At 48.2% G+C, this 15263-nt stretch overlaps 1 protein-coding gene across 3 annotated transcripts in view; it reads right to left on the bottom strand.

Annotated features, from left to right (window-relative positions):
* Positions 1–15263, bottom strand: part of RAD9A (RAD9 checkpoint clamp component A) — a 321575-nt gene that overhangs the window by 36084 nt on the left and 270228 nt on the right. The window lies entirely within an intron of this gene.

Genomic DNA, 15263 nt, shown 5'->3' with positions numbered 1-15263 from the left:
CGAATATAACACAACTTGTGTAACTCTAATAACAAAACTGCAGGTAAAGGACGCACTGGGACAGGCGCCCAAGCATCCTCTACGGACTAGGAGAAAAGGATTTACCGGTAGGTATCAAAATCCTGTTTTCTCATACGTCCTAGAAGATGCTGGGGACCACTTCATGACCAAAGCTCCAGTACGGGCGGGAGAGTGCGGATAACCCTGCAGCACCGATTGACCGAACTTGAGGTCTTCATCGGCCAAGGTGTCAAACTTGTAGAAATTTGCAAAGGTGTTTACCCCGACCAAGTAGCTGCTCGGCAAAGTTGCAATGCCGAGACCCCCCAGGCAGCCGCCCAGGATGAGCCCACCTTCCTAGTGGAATGGGCCTTCACCGACGTCGATAACGCCAACTTAAACTCTTCCGTAGGAGCCTTCTTGGATTCACACCAAGACACATATTTTCTCCAAATACGGAGGTAATATTTCGACGTTACTCCTTTCCTGGCCTGAATAAGGGTGGGGATGACTTCCTTGGGAATACCCTTTCGGGCTAGGATCCGGCGCTCAACAGCTATGCCGTCAAACATAGCCGTGGTAAATCTTGATACACGCACGGCCCCTGCTGCAGCAGGTCCTCGCAAAGAGGAAGAGGCCGAGGATCTTCTATGAGCAACTCCTGAAGATCTGGGTACCAAGCCCTCCTTGGCCAGTCTGGGGCAATGAAGATTGCTCGAACTCTTGTTCTTCTTATGATCCTGAGCACTTTTGGGATCAGCGGAAGTGGAGGGAAGACATACACCGACCGGAACACCCACTGGGCCACCAGCGCATCCACTGCTATTGCTTGAGGGTCTCTCGACCTGGAACAATATTTGTGAAGCTTCTTGTTGAGACGAGATGCCATCATGTCTACTTGAGGAACTCCCCATAGACTTGTAACCTCTGTGAAGACTTCTTGGTGTAGGCCCCACTCTCCTGGATGGAGATCGTGTCTGCTGAGGAAGTCTGCTTCCCAGTTGTCTACTCCCGGAATGAAAATTGCCGACAGAGCCTTTACATGTCTTTCTGCCCAGAGGAGGACCTTCTTCACCTCTGCCATTGCCGCTCTGCTTTTCGTTCCGCCCTGCCTGTTTATGTACGCGACTGCAGTTACATTGTCCGACTGGATCTGCACGGGATGATCTTGAAGAAGATGTACCGCTTGTTGAAGGCCATTGTAAATGGCTCTCAATTCCAGCACGTTTATGTGAAGGCAGGTTTCCCGACTTGACCATTTTCCCTGGAAGCTTTCTCCCTGAGTGACAGCTCCCCAGCCTCGGAGCCTTGCATCCGTGGTTACCAGGAGCCAGTCCTGAATCCCGAACCTGCGTCCCTCTAGTAGGTGAGAACTGTGTAGCCACCACAGGAGCGAAATCCTGGCTTTTGACAACAGGATTATCTTCCGGTGCATGTGAAGGTGGGATCCCGACCACTTGTCCAACAGGTCCCACTGGAATACTCTGGCATGGAACCTGCCAAACTGTATGGCCTCGTAGGCCGCCACTGTCTTCCCCAACAACCGAATGCACTGATGGATCGACACACTTAATGGTTTCAATATTTGTTTTACCATTTTCTGGATTTCCAGAGCCTTTTCCACCGGAACAAAAACTCTCTTAACTTCTGTGTCCAGAATCATTCCAAGAAAAGACAATCTTGTTGTCGGTTCCAACTGTGACTTTGGATAATTTATGATCCAACCGTGTTGTTGGAGTATCGACAGGGAGAGTGTGATGTTTTGTAACAACTGCTCCCTGGATCTCGGCTTTATCAGGAGATCGTCCAGATAAGGAATTATATTGACTCCTTTTTGACGAAGGAGGACCATCATCTCCGCCATCACCTTGGCGAATACCCTCGGCACCGTGGAGAGACCGAAAGGTAACGTTTGGAATTGGTAATGGCAATCCTGAACCGCGAATCTCAGATAAGCCTGGTGAAAAGGATAAATGGGAACATGCAGGTAAGCATCCTTTATGTCTACAGACACCATGTAGTCCCCCTCCTCTAGACTGGAAATCACTGCCCTCAGTGATTCCATTTTGAACTTGAATCGTTTCAAGTAGAGATTCAGATTTTTTAGCTTTAGGATCGGTCTGACCGAGCCGTCCGGCTTCGGAACTACAAAAAGGCTTGAATAAAACCCTTCTCCTTGTTGTGACAAAGGTACCAGGACTATGACCTGATCCTGACATAATTTTTGGATTGCCGCTGTTACTGCTTCCCTTTCCGGAAGAGAAGCTGGCAAGGTCGATTTGAAAAATCGGCATGGGGGAACGTCTTGAAACTCCAGCTTGTATCCCTGGGACACTATTTGCAATACCCAGGGATCCAGGCCAGACAGAATCCAACCTTGGCTGAACAGTTTGAGACGTGCCTCCACCCGAGCGGCCTCCCGCAAAGGAGCCCCAGCATCATGCTGAAGATTTGGCAGAAGTAGGGGTAGACTTCTGCTCCTGGGAACCTGGAGTCGCTGTGGACTTCTTTCCCTTTCCTGCAAAGAAGGGGGAACCTCTTGCTTTTTTGTATTTATAGGGCCGAATGGACTGCATATGTGGGTGATGTGTCTTTTTTGCCGATGCAGGTGCATAGGGCAAAAATGTCGACTTACCTGCGGTAGCTGCCGAGACTAACGCATCCAGTCCATCGCCAAATAAGGCCTCACCTTTATATGGGAGAGCCTCCATATTTAATTTTGGAATCTGCATCCGCGTTCCATTAGTGAATCCACAACGCCCGCCGAGCCGATACTGCCATGGTAGCGGCTTGTGAACTCAAAAGTCCAATATCTTTCATCGCTTCTAGCATGTATGCGGCAGCGTCTTTGATATTCCCTAACTTAAGGAGTATCTCATCCTTATCAATCGTGTCAATTTCTGATGACGCGCTTTCTGACCATTTTTCGATAACGCGACTCACCCACGCAACATAAATGGATTTCAATGTAGTTTCCATCTTTCGGTCTGCCGGTTCTTTTAGTGAAGCCGTGCCAGGTGCAGGGAGAATTACCTTCTTTGTCAACCTGGACAGTGCACTGTCTAACACAGGGGGTGTCTCCCATTTTTTCATGTCCTCCACCGTGAAAGGATAAGCTATCTGAATTCTATTGGGAATACGAAATTTCTTTTCGGGATTCACCCACATCCCTTCAAAGAAAGTATTAAGCTCATGGGAAGGAAGGAAGGTGACCTTGGATTTCTTTTCTCTATAGAAATAAGCCTTCTCCTGAGGTACAGGGGTGGCTTCCGTGACTTCCAGCACTTCCCTTATAGCTACAATCATATATTGTATATTTTTTGCCAATTTATGATCTATTTCTCTGGAGTCACTATCGTCGATACAAGAATCAGTGTCCGTGTCGGTATCAGTATTCACAATATTCGCAAATGGTCTCTTATGTGACCCAGAGGGGTCGCCTGCGGATGGAGGAACAGAGCCCTGAAAAATCACATCTTCCACAGATTTTCTCCAGCACTCAGCATGAGATTCAGACTTATCTAATCTATTGATATGATGCATACTATCACGTATTTCTTTCACCCTGGCAGACTCTTGGTGTGCCGGCAGCGCCACCACATTACAACTCAGACATGTCACACACGTGTACAACACACTCTCACAGACACACTGGGACTTATAGGGGACAGACCCACAGTAAAATCTGTCAGAGGGACACAGTTTAGGAGCAGCCAGTTCACAACCCAGCGCCATAGAAAAAATCCCGTGCAGCATACTTTGTACACAGAGACAAAATCCCTGTGTCGCGTACTCCGTACACAGAAACCTGTAAGCGCCATTATATTATGAACAATATGATTTAGCACCCAGGCCCCCCCTTTTGTCACCCTGATACTTGTTCAGAAGTGGAGGAGGACCAGCGTCTTCTCTGCAGTCTGTGAATGAGAGAAAATGGCGCTGAACAGTGTGCTGGCTGCCTGAGGAGGAAGCTCCGACCCCGCAATGGCGCGTTTCTCCTCAGATATTTTTCACATAATATTTATATTGGCGGGGGTAGGGCTGTGCCTTGGCATCTTATGCCCCCTTTTATCCAGTTTACGAGGTTATTTGCTGCCCAGGGCGCCCCAGCGCCCTGCAGTGCCTGTGTATATGTGGGCAGCAATGGCGCGCTGCGCTCCCGCCAGCCACGCGGTACCTCAGCCGTCACTTTACTTGATTGAAGATCTGTCTTCTTACACTCAGCTGTCTTCTAATTTCTGGCTCTGTGAGGGGGGTGACGGCATGCTGTGGGAGTGAGCATCTAGACACGGCTAGCGTTCAGTTCCCTTCAGGAGCTAATGGTGTCCTGTCAGCCAGAAGCAGAGCCATGAAACTCTTCAGGAAGTTGGTTCCTACTTCTGCCCCCCTCAGTCCCACGAAGCAGGGAGACTGTTGCCAGCAGTTCTCCCTGAAAATAAAAAACCTAACATAAGTCTTTTCAGAGAAACTCAGTAGAGCTCCTCAGAGTGCATCTAATCTGCCTGGGCACATTTCTAAAACTGAGGTCTGGAGGAGGGGCATAGAGGGAGGAGCCAGTTCACACCCATTGAAAAGTCTTAAGAGTGCCCATGGCTCCTGCGGAACCGTCTATACCCCATGGTCATGAAGTGGACCCCAGCATCCTCTAGGACGTATGAGAAAATAGGTTGAACACGATGAGCAATTTGCCTCTAATCAACCTCAAATACTATGTTACTATGTTAGAAAGAGAAGTGGATGAGAGGCAGGGATGGATCTAGACTTTTCGTTAAGGGGGGGCCGTTTAGGAATTGTGACTCCTCCCCTCTCTAATCATTCCTCCTCCCACTTCCAGTCCGAACTCCTCCCATTTTTAGGCAGTGAGCTCAAATCATAGCTTTGTGTGTTCATTCTTATCCCCACTCATTACTTATCTTTTTGCTTCTTCTATCCATTTTGTCTCCCTTTCTTTTCAATTATCCCTCTTTTCTCCCTTGTCATTATGACATCATCCTAAGCACCCTACACAGTCTCCCCTGTAGCTCCATGAGGCAGCCTACCCTCTTACATCTGCCCCTTGTGTCTACAATGTAGTGACTATATGACCACATGACTTTATTGACTTCTACACACATTACATCAAAACCCTCATCACATGCATTACATTAACACCATAATAACCTGCAAATTTCAGTAATATCCCTAACTCTAACCAACTGCACTTGTCAGGAGCCAATTAACCTATGAATATATTTTTGGTTTACTGGAAGAAACCGATGCATCCGGAGGAAACCCATGCTAGCACGGGGAGAATATACAAACTCCACACAGTTAGGGCTGTGGTGGGAACCAAACCCAGGACATCAGTGCTGTGAGGCAATAATGCTAACTATTACACCTTCCATATTTTGGATCAAAGTACATATGCAGACTTTGTGCAATAAAGGTAGCTATTTTGGCCGTGAAATCCATAATCTGATAAAATTGTCATCTGATATGGAAAATGATCTTTGCAGGCTTTGATACTATATTTTGGTTTGCCTCAGTTGTCAGGAATAATTATTTTACCTGCTCATGATGAAAGAAGTCTGAATGGGCGCTATGGAATCAGGAAAGAGCAAACTGAAGATAGTTTTTTGTGTGACTTTTACGGCTTTACAGCAAATCAAATTTACAAAGATGAGCCTAAACTGTACCACCTATTACAATGATAAATGCAGGATACCAGGTACTGTACTGTACAGAATACTTGTGTAATGGTGGAAATTTTTTTATTGTTTTTGCCATTACATTCACTCCGGCCCTGGAGAACACACTTGCCTATTCAAATCTGGCTTAAAAAGGGTTAAGGTTCTCTGCAAATCAGTCCTCAACAAAAAGGGTTAAATCATTGATGCTAATTAAAAAATCCTTCCCTTCTACCTCAAGGGAAAACAAAGAGATTCATTTTCTAATACAATTAGGGAAGCTATTTTGTCAGATACTGTACAATCAGTGGCCTGGGTCTCTCCCAAACAGCACACAGTAAGTCATTACATTACCTGTCACCTGGCTTCCCCTGAAACAGCAAAGCCTAATTTGGCAGTAGGTCCTGCAATGGGTTAGTGATGTGGCTGTGATTGGTCAGAAGGAGGGGTGATTGACACATGTGAGAGCTCCTCCCTTATTGTCGCTAATGAGCAGCTTCCCTGCAGTCTGCATATCAGGACTACAAATATCAATTAGCAGCTGTGCGTCCTGCGCGCTGTGTAGCCGGTGTCAGTTCTCCCCTGCTACTGGACGGGTGAGCACAGCAGCAGCAGGAGTGGGAGTGCAGGTACAGAGGGGCAAAGGCAGGAGGGGGGAGTGCAGGCAGAGGAAGGGAGCTCTCACACTTGTGCAGAAGATGGCCTGGCCGGAGCCGGGATGCGGCGGAGAGAACCAGCCTCTGTCACTCACAAGCTGAAACCGAAAGCTGTACAGCGGCTCCGTCAAGTGGGAATGGCCTCCTATCATTTAGTCATTCCTTAGTAGGCACTGCACTGCCAGGTACTGACAGAACCGCAGCCGCTCCCGGGAACATTACTGTAGTAGCGGCGGGCTGACAGCGCTGACTGCTCATAGCTGTTGCAGCATCAAATGGGCGTGGCTGTACATGTATGGTATGGGTGGACGATCGCCCTCATTGCCCCCCGCTAAATCCGCCACTGGTGAGAGGCTAGAGAGGGGTTATATGAGAGAGAGAGAGAGAGAGCACCCTGGCAGATCTCTTTTCCCAGTTGATAATGACCTATTTCAGGCTGCTGATGCTGCAGCTGGCCCTGCTGCTAGGGGCCAGGACCCGGGACTGCCTGGGTGACGTGTCTCCTCAGGGCCAGGGACTCAGGCAGGCTGCTGCAGATCGGGTGATGATTGTGGGTGGACAGCCATGTGTTGAGCTACACGCCGACGCCCAACGCCGTGGTGCTTCTCCTCCTCCTCCTTCTCTCAACCGCGGCTGTCCCTGCACTTCTTGCAGTAGGCTCAGCCACAGACATTGGCCATGGCTGGGTGCGGGGAGCGGAACGGAGGACACAGACTCCCAGGAGCAGCGTGCACCAGACAAGGAGGAGATCAAGCCAAAACTGCCGATCACTGAGGCCCATGCCTCATGTATTGGCCATTCACGATGGATTGCTTTGGCCTTGGGAGAGGTGGTAGGAGAAGGGGGAAGCGTAGCAGAGGTGACAGACACTGGGACACGGAGAGGCATGCAGCAGCAGACAGCTATGCTGCTACAAGAAGATGTATCAGTGGCACCTGCCGTGACCAGGAGGCGCAGTCACCACGGGTGAGACACTGCGCAGTGGCGGTGGGAAACAGCGCCCTTAAGAGCTCAGCGCCATATGCAGCTGCGTAGGTTGCGTTATTGGCCGGACGGCCCTGATCACTACTCCTGTATATTGGCGGCGCCTCTCATTTTTCCGACGCACTTAGCTTCTTTGGGTTGGTATTGCATTAGCCGCTGACACTTCTCCTGTCGTGAGAGTGTGGTGTATGTGGCTACTAACTGTTGTCGTCTCTTTTCCTGCTACTGCATTGGGCTGGTTAACTAAAAACTGAGCTCCTGTGCAGGGAGGCGGGTTTATAGAGGAGGCGGCGCTATGCATTCTGGGAACAGTCAAAGCTTTTCAGCCTGTGGGTGCCTCGGATTAAGATTCTACTCTACACCCCTATGTCTATCCTTGTGGAGCCCAGTGTACCTCGCAGAAAGAGTTTTAACAAAGGTAAGTTCTTACCATAAAACTCGTTTTCTGTTGCGGGGTACACTGGGCTCAACAAGGATAGACATAGGGAATGTCCTAAAGCAGTTCCTTATGGGAGGGGATGCACTGTAGAGGGCACAAGAACACTGCGTCCAAAGGAAGCATCCTGGGAAGCGGCAGTATCGAAGGCATAGAACCATATGAACGTGTTCACAGATGACCACGTAGCCGCCTTGCACAATTGTTCAAGGGTCGCACCACGGCGGGCCGCCCAAGAAGGTCCCACAGACCGAGTAGAATGGGCCATAATGTGAGCAGGAGCAGAGAGGCCAGCCCTCACATAAGCATGTGCAATCACCATTCTAATCCATCTGGCCAAAGTTTGCTTGTGAGCAGGCCAGCCCCGTTTGTGAAATCCAAACAGCACAGAGAGAATCAGATTTCCTAATAGAAGCAGTTCTCTTCACATAGATACGGAGAGCCTGTACCACATCCAAAGACCTCTCTTTGGAAGACAGATCAGGATAAACAAGTGCCGGAACCACAATCTCCTGGTTAAGGTGTAACGAAGAAACCACCTTAGGTAAGTATCCGGGACGAGTCCTAAGAACCGCCCGGTCACGGTGAAATATCAGATATGGGGAACTACAGGACAAGGCACCCTAATCCAACACTCTTCTAGCTGAGGCAACAGCCAGCAGAAACACTCCTTAAGGGAAAGCCACTTAAGATCAGCTGAACAAAGAGGTTCAAACGGAGACTCTTGTAATGCCTCCAAAACCACCGACAAGTCCCAAGGAGCCACAGGCGGGACATAGGGAGGTTGGATACGCAACACACCCTGAGTAAAGGTATACACATCAGGTAAGGTCGCAATTTTTCTCTGAAACCACACCGACAAGGCAGATATTTGAACCTTGAGGGAGGCCAGACGCAGGCCTAAGTCCAGGCCCTGCTGAAGAAAAGCCAACAACTTGGCTATACTAAACTTGGAAGCGTCATAATCGTTAGATGCGCACCAAACAAAGTAAGAATGCCAGACCATATAGTAAATCCAAGCCGAAGCCGGTTTCCGGGCCCGCAACATAGTTTGAATGACCGCCTCAGAAAACCCTTTAGCCCTTAAGACGGAAGCTTCAAGAGCCACGCCGTCAAAGACAGCCGGGCTAGGTCCTGGTAGACACAGGGGCCCTGAACGAGGAGGTCTGGGCGTTGTGGAAGTAGAATTGGACGCTCTGACGATAGGCCTTGCAGGTCTGAGAACCAGTGCCGTCTGGGCCACGCTGGAGCTATGAGAAGCAGAATTCCTTTTTCTTGCTTGAACTTCCGAATTACCCTGGGCAGGAGTGACACCGGAGGGAACACGTACGGCAGCCGAAACCTCCACAGCACTGCCAGCACATCCACGAATGCTGCTTGAGGATCCCTTGTCCTTGCTCCGAAGACCGGAACCTTGTGATTGTGTCGAGATGCCATCAGATCTACATCTGGAAGGCCCCACTTTTCCACTAGGAGTTGAAACACTGGATGGAGGCCCCACTTGCCGGCATGTACGTCCTGGCGACAGAGAAAGTCCGCTTCCCAATTCAGGACTCCCGGAATGAATATTGCCGATATGGCCGGTGGATAGCGTTCCGCCCAATGTACAATCCGCAAGACTTCCTTTATTGCCAAACGGCTTCGAGTGCCGCCTTGATGATTTATGTAAGCCACTGTGGTGGCGTTGTCCGACTGTACTTGAACAGGACGGTTCTGAATTAAATGCTGGGCCAGGTTCAATGCATTTAAGACCGACTGCAATTCCAGAATGTTGATTGAGAGGAGGGACTCCTCCTTGGTCCACCAACCATGAAGGGAGTGTTGCTCCAGCACGGCACCCCAACCTCTTAGACTGGCATCCGTCGTCAACAGGACCCAGTTGGATATCCAGAAGGGACGGCCCCTGCACAATTGTTGGTCCTGGAGCCACCAGAGCAGCGACAGACAAACCTCCGGAGTCAATGAGATCATGTGAGACCTGATCCGGTAAGGCAGGCCGTCCCACTTGGCTAGAATTAGCTTCTGGAGGGGGTGAGAATGGAATTGAGCATACTCCACCATGTCGAATGGTGGGACCATGAGGCCCGGCCCAGCACCTGCATCGCCGAATGTGTCGACACTTGCGGACGAGAAAGGAAGCAACAAATCCTGTCCTGCAGCTTCAGGACTTTCTCCTGAGACAAGAACAACCTCTGGTTGTGAGTGTCCAATAGCGCTCCCAGGTGCACCATGCTCTGAGCAGGGACCAGGGAGAATTTCTTCCAGTTGATGAGCCACCCGCGGGCTTGTAGAAACCGGACCGTCATATCCAGATGACGTAGGAGAAGTTCTGGGGAATTTGCCAGGACTAACAAGTCGTCCAGATACGGCAGAGTACCACCGTCACCACCGCCATGACTTTGGTGAAGACTCGCGGAGCCATAGTTAAACCAAAAGGTAACGCCCGAAACTGGTAATGGAGGTTGCCAATCGCAAACCTCAGGTATTGCTGATGTAACGCTGCTATAGGAATATGCAGGTAAGCATCCTGTATATCCGGGGAGACCATGTAGTCCCCAGGTTCCAAGGCCAGAACTACAGAGCGAAGGGTTTCCATACGGAACTTGGAAACCTTCACAAACCTGTTCAATGCCTTGAGGATGAGAATGGGCCGGGAGGACCCATTCGGTTTCGGGACTAGAAACAGGGGAGAATAGTACCCACGGCCCTCTGCGCAAGAGGCACCTGTACTACGACTCCTGTATCCAGGAGGGTCTGTACCACCGAATGGAGAGTGTTTGCCTTTGTCTGGTCCAACGGGACGTCTGACCGCCAAAATCGATGAGGGGGTCGGTTTTTGAAGGCTATGGCGTAACCTCGAGTGACGACTTCCCGTACCCAGGCATCTGAAGTGGTCTTCAACCATTCCTGGGTATACTCTAGAAGCCGGCCCCCCACCCTGGGATCCCCCAGGGGGAGGCTCGCCCCGTCATGCGGCAGGCTTATCGTTCTTGGAAGCTGGCTGACGGGCCACCCAGGCTCTTTTGGGCTTTGGATTACCAGGTTTGGAAGTGTGGGCTTGCTTGTTGTACGCCTGACCTTTTGCTTTACCTGAAGGACGAAAGGGGCGAAAGGAAGTACCTTTAGCCTTCGACACAGAAGGAGTGGTACTTGGCAGACAGGCAGTTTTGGCAGTAGCCAAATCAGCCACAATCTTATTTAAGTCCTCCCCAAACAGAATATCTCCCTTGAAAGGGAGTACCTCCAGGGTTTTTCTAGAGTCCAGATCCACAGAGCAGGATCTCAGCCACAATATCCGGCGAGCCAGGACTGACGTAGTAGAGGCCTTGGCTGCTAGGATACCGGCATCAGAAGCAGCCTCTTTAATATATCGAGAAGCTGTGACAATATATGACAAGCATTGTCTAGCATGGTCAGAAGAGATTTCAGCTTCTAACTCCAAGGCCCATGCTTCAATAGCCTCTGCAGCCCATGTTGCTGCAATAGTGGGCCTTTGTGCAGCAGCCGTAAGGGTGTAAATCGCTTTAAGACAACCCTCCACACGTTTATCCGTAGGCTCTTTAAGATACGTGACGGTAGTGACAGGAAGAGCTGAGGAAACCACCATCCTAGCCACTTGTGAGTCTACTGGAGGAGGCGTTTCCCAATTTTTAGACAGCTCTGGTGCGAGGGGATAGCGAGCCAGCATCTTCTTTTGAGGCACAAACTTCTTGCCTGGGTTTTCCGAGGGTTCCTGACGTATATCCACTAGGTGGTCAGAGTGAGGTAAAACTTGTTTAACCACCTTCTGACGCTTGAACCTATCTGGTTTCTTAGGAGGGACGAATGGCTCGGGATCATCCGTAATCTGTAAAATCAACTTAATAGCCTCCAAAAGATCAGGAACATCCACATGTGAACTACCCTCCCCATCAGCAGTATCTGTGTCAGAATCTGTGGGGTCAGTGTAAGTGCCGTCTTCATCAGACGAGGTGTCAGTGACAGCAGTGGATTGTGAGGAGATAAGAGCTCGCTTAGAGGACCCCTTGGGCTTGGGCGAGCGACAGACTTTTTAGTAGTCAGGGACTAGTTCAACTTCTTCAATTAAGAAGATAAATCGTCCGCCCACGGCGAGTTAGCTGCAGGGACCACATACGGTTGCACCGGCATAGGGGGTACCATAGGGGGTGTCAGTTTATTAACTAGCGTATGTAGAAGCGTGGAAAAAGCGGCCCACGGTGGGTCATTATGTACCTCCGTTGCCACAGTCCCACTGTGGGGCAAGGAGCCCACAGAACCAGAGCCCACAGCTGCTATATTCTCCTCATAGGGATCTGTGGCTTCAGCAACACCGGCAGTTTGTTCAGCCCCAGAACCGTTACCCTCAGAAGCAGTCATGATATAAACTTGCAGTATCAGGTATCACAGTACAATTGGCAGCAGCACAATACCTCTTACCCAAACCCCTGCGCAGTGTAGTCAGCACTAGCAGAGATAAAGGAGAGATATGGTGACTAAAATCACAGAGAAAAATATGTATTAAATTTACATCTTTGTGAAAATCCTATATAAATATAAAACCTGACGCACCAAGCCCCCTCAGGTTATAGAATATAGGGATAGCAAAATGAGTGAGACACACGAAATGGACACCACTCAGCGAGCTAATGAACACACAGCTAGTCACTGTTTGTACAATGCAGAGGTTATTACTAACAATAATACTGCACTGGACTAGCTTATATATAGCTATGTAGTCAATAGATGATGTATATCACAGGGTAATTGTACTAGAAAACCCTGACTAAATGCACTCTTTCTTATCTAACACTGTCTAAAAGGCAGGTAGAATACATGACTTTACAAGTGTCATGTAAAGTGACACTTGTAATAGTGTAGAATACATGACTTTACAAGTGTCATGTAAAGTCACAGCATTGACAACCAGGCGGCTTTACACAGGAGGATTTGCCCAAGCAGTCCCAGTAACAGTGTAGCTGAGAGAAATGGCGCCCAGACACTGACAGGGAGTGAGGGAGAGACAGATATGCAGCTTCAGGGCAGGAACATTTGCGGGAAATGGCGCCTTGTAGTCTTCACAAAAGCTCTTCTTAGGGCTGCCTGTAGCAGCCCCTCTGTTATGTGCCTGCAATCTGCGGCACCAACTACAAAACTGAGCTCCTGTGCAGGGAGGCGGGGTTATAGAGGAGGCGGCGCTATGCATTCTGGGAACAGTCAAAGCTTTTCAGCCTGTTGGTGCCTCGGATCAAGATCCTACTCTACACCCCTATGTCTATCCTTGTGGAGCCCAGTGTACCCCGCAGCAGAAATAATGTATTGTAAGTGTTGGAACCGTGCACACACTTTCTTATAAGCAGATGCTTTTAATCATTTCTCATGTTGTCTTTTCCGTTCAGGTGCTAACATTGTCAAAAATGCAATGGACTTGACATGCTACACTGCCGGGCAGCTGTAGCAAGAGATTAAATAGCAAGAGATTAAAGAAGGAGAGTATAGGCCCTTTAAAAGACAAGTTGGGAGTCTTAAGCAAAAATGATAATGACATAGCGGACACACTAAATGAGTTTTTTTCAACAGTATTCACTAGAGAGGACCCATTTCAGGGACTGACACACAATCTCAATAATGAGAATATCCCACTGATAGGTACTTATTTAAGCGAGGAAGTAGTCTGTGACCGATTAAAACGTTTAAAGATTAATAAATCACCAGGGCCCGATGGTATTCACCCAAGGGTTCTAATGGAGCTTCACTCTGAACTGGCAAAACCGCTATCTTTGATCTTTAAGGATTCAGTTATATCAGGTATGGTTCCCAAAGACTGGCGTATAGCGGAAGTAGTGCCTATATTCAAAAAGGGAAGTAAAGCTGAACCAGGTAATTATAGACCAGTTAGTCTTACATCTATAGTGGGGAAAGTATTGGAAGGTATTCTAAGAGATAGTATTCAGAAGTTCCTTGAAGTCAATAAGGTCATTAAAAGGAATCAACATGGGTTTATGAAGGACAGATCCTGTCAAACCAACTTACTTGGCTTTTTTGAAACAGTAAGCGCAAACCTAGATCAGGGTAAAGACGTGGATGTAATCTTTTTAGACTTTGCCAAAGCGTTCGATACTGTACCACACATGAGACTTATCTACAAGCTACAACAATCAGGGCTAGGAAGCACAATATGCACTTGGGTCAAAAACTGGTTAGATAATAGGGAGCAGCGCGTTGTGGTTAATGGATCTTTTTCAACTTGGACTGAAGTGCTAAGTGGTGTGCCGCAAGGCTTAGTATTAGGACCGCTATTGTTCAATATTTTCATTAACGACCTAACAGAAGGTCTAGAGAGCATGGTGTCAATTTTTGCAGATGATACCAAATTGTGTAAGGCTATAAAATACAGAGGAGGATGCCGAGTCTCTTCAGAACGACTTAGTTAAATTAGAAGCATGGGCAGCCAAATGGAGAATGCGCTTCAACACAGACAAGTGTAAGGTAATGCACTGTGGTAACAAGAACAAAAATTACACCTACCTACTAAATGGGGTAAAATTAGGGGATTCTGTACTGGAAAAGGACTTAGGTGTCCTCATAGATAGCAAGCTAAGCAGTAGTACCCAAAGTAGGACTGCAGCAAAGAAGGCTAATAAGATATTAGCATGCATAAAACGGGGTATTGATGCTAGGGACGAGAGTATTATACTCCCGTTATATAAATCACTAGTGAGGCCACACCTTGAATACTGTGTACAATTCTGGGCACCGTACTACAAAAAGGATATCCTGGAGCTTGAAAAGGTACAGAGGAGGGCGACCAAACTAATTAAGGGCATGGAGACGATGGAATACAAGGAAAGGCTTGAAAGACTAGGCATGTTTACATTGGAAAAGCGGAGACTAAGAGGGGATATGATCAACATCTACAAATATATAAGGGGACAATACACAGAGCTTGCGCGGGACCTGTTTTTGGTTAGATCAACACAGAGGACTCGTGGACACTCGCTCAGGTTAGAGGAGAGGAGATTCCGCACAATACGGCGTAAAGGCTTTTTCACGGTAAGGACAATACGTGTTTGGAATTCCCTGCCCGAGGGAGTTGTAATGGCGGAATCTGTCAACACCTTTAAGAATGGGTTAGATAAATTCCTAATGGATAAGGATATCCAGGGGTATGGTGCATAGTCATGCATTATAGTTACTATAAATAGGGATAAAATGCAACGGCTGACAGCAGCATCAGTCAGAAATTTTAGTCAAATCATCATGCATAGGAGACCACAAATAGGTTGAACTCGATGGACAATTGTCTTTTTTCAACTTCAGATACTATGTTACTAATGTTACTCCTAGCATGCTGTTACAATGTTTAGTCTACTTAGGATGTTATTCCTAACAACGCCATATGGGTGCAGGTGATAATGAATGACAATGTTATCTACTGGATGACAAGAAAAGTGGGCAACTCCTTTAACAATAAGCAATTTACTGTATGTCACCTTCAATTTGTACAAAGCATTAAAAACACAT

The sequence above is a fragment of the Pseudophryne corroboree genome, chromosome 3, assembly GCF_028390025.1.
Source record: "Pseudophryne corroboree isolate aPseCor3 chromosome 3, aPseCor3.hap2, whole genome shotgun sequence".
NCBI lineage: Eukaryota > Metazoa > Chordata > Amphibia > Anura > Myobatrachidae > Pseudophryne > Pseudophryne corroboree.
Note: the sequence above shows the minus strand (reverse complement) of the source record. Positions and strands in the feature narration are given on the sequence as shown.